Source organism: Morone saxatilis, unplaced genomic scaffold (assembly GCF_004916995.1).
Source record: "Morone saxatilis isolate NCDOM2014 unplaced genomic scaffold, NCSU_SB_2.0 Contig8, whole genome shotgun sequence".
Lineage (NCBI taxonomy): Eukaryota > Metazoa > Chordata > Actinopteri > Moronidae > Morone > Morone saxatilis.
The window spans coordinates 6502876-6505371 of NW_023340257.1; positions in this window are offsets into that span (position 1 = coordinate 6502876).

Sequence of the window (2496 nt, forward strand, 5' to 3'; positions counted from 1 at the left end):
CTGTCTGTCTGTCTGTCTGTGAATACATGATTGTTTTTCTTAGATAATTTTCAAGATAAACATGGACACATTACTGTACACTAAATTAAAAGAGGTTCACAGGTTTTGTCAAGTCTGTCTGAAGACTTCAATAGTCAGGTGTCCATATGGACACTGTAACAGTTTATGCTTGGTGTAATCCTTCCTCCTGTTCATGCATGAAATCTGCAATGAGTTTGTCAAATGAAATCAGTATCTTCCAAAGTTCCAGTGTTTTTAGTACAAAATTCCCCTTGCCCTTCCCCTGCAGTGGAAGGATAGTAACACAAAGAGGGACACACACCGTCTCTGAAAGATATCCACTTAATTTTGAAGTCAGACATCTGAAGCCTTACATTGGCTACAGATAATAAACTCTTAAACACATTGCTCAGAAGAGGATTGTGGATTGAAATGTACGTCACTTAGCCAAGTGGTTTGCAAACTTTTTCATGTCAAGGACCCCCACAATAGATGTACATTAGACCGCGGACCCCCAGTTTAAGAGCGTTTTGTCTTGAGGAAGGAGTCATTTGTTTTATTTTTTAGCTTTCAAGATTATAAAGTGTATCAATGTATAAAGTCAATCAATGATCATCAATTATCAAGCTAGGATCGCAATAAAATCAAAACAGCCAACCATAGCTTTTTTTTTTTATTGTTCCAACTTTTGAAATGTGATAAAAGTGGAAATATTCTATTCCTCCTTTGACTGTTGATTGGTCACACAAAGACTCATGTTGGTCCCCGGACCCCAGTGAAAACCACTGACTTAGCTTACATTGAGGCCCTTTAATATCCGATATGAGCAGGAGAATTGATAACAGCAAGCAAAACCTGTTTCAACATTCATATGAGCACCTGACTATTGTTTTAGGACAGACTTGAAAAACGGTGAACCTATCCTTTAATGAAACTTCATTTTAATTACTGAAAAAACAATAATCTTTATATAAAACCATATTATCATCAGTCTTTGCTAAAGTGGTGTCCCAGTAATTAATGATGTATCGCAGAAGCATGGATGACTGTGCTAAGCAGTACTACTATTTCAGTAGTACATACATAAATACTACAGTTGTTAAGATTTCAATAATCAGTGTGTGTTGACTGTGCCAGAGTGTAAACAGCAAGCAGCCGGTCAGCTGTCTATGGCTGCATTCTGGCTAGTCTTTACAGCAGCGGATGTGCTAACATTAGCCGAGAAGGCATCGTAACGCCAGACACAGGATTTGAACCCTGTGCTTCTCTCAGATATGACAGATGTGTTGCCAATATATATATATATATTTATACCAGAGGGGTTTCAGAACAGCTTCACCGCAACCCTCAGCCAGAACAACCATGACTAAACTCACTAATGCTCACTGCTCACGTATCTCCTGCAAAGGGAAATAGGTAGTGTTACACAGAACCAATGTATCACAGATAACAGCCAAACCACAGGCACGGCTACTGCCATAACCACAGCAACAGACACAACCGAACCAGCTTAATGAGCCTCCACTAGTTGTCTTTACATAATCTGCAATGATACACACACAGTTTGCACCAGGCTAGCCGATTCCCTCTCTGTCCAGTCTTTATGCTAGGCTAAGCTAACCAGCTGCTGGCTCCAGCTACATAGCTTTTCATTTGACTCTCAGCAAGAAAGAAAAGTCAAACTATTTCTTCGAGTGTTTTAAATGTGTTGAAGGTGTTCCAGTTTTTTCAGACTTTGTATTATATTCTGAATACTTAAAAATTGAATATAAAAGTTGACCAAAAAATGTTTTTAGTATTAGTATTAACTAGTGGCTAGGTGAAGTTTTAGATTGCAACTAACTGAACACTGCTTGCATCTGTATTTGATGACCTGTGAATGAGAGCTGTAAAGCGTGTAGGAGAAACTACGGTGGCCACAAAAAAAAAAAAAGGCAATAGGCCCTATCTACAGCCAGTGTTTGGTTTGTCCGTTCTAGGCTACTATAGAAACATGGCGGTTCAACATGGCAGACTCTGTGAAAGGCGAGCTGTCTGTAGATAAAAATGTGTCATTGTAAGGTAACAAAATCACAAGTCCTATTTTCAGGTGATTATAGACTTATGACAATTAAATATTATATTCAACTTATGCCACTGGATCCTCTAAATGTTACACACTGGACCTTTAACTAGTCCACTAACTCCGGATACAAGTAGTATAGTTTATCTCAGATCCTTCAGTAAAAGTGACAATATGTGTACCAAAAAAACAAAACAAGAAATAAATCATGCATTCACAATTTAATAACTTAAATAAAACTAGAAATAGACTTTAGTAGTGTACTAGCTGTTTCAGTGGTAAATAACAAAATAACAAATACTCCTAATAACAGAACTCTGTATTAATAATTCATAACAACATTTAATTTATAATAATAATAATAATAATAAATATTATTATTATTTTATTAATATCATTATTATTATTAATAATAATAAATATTATTAATTAAT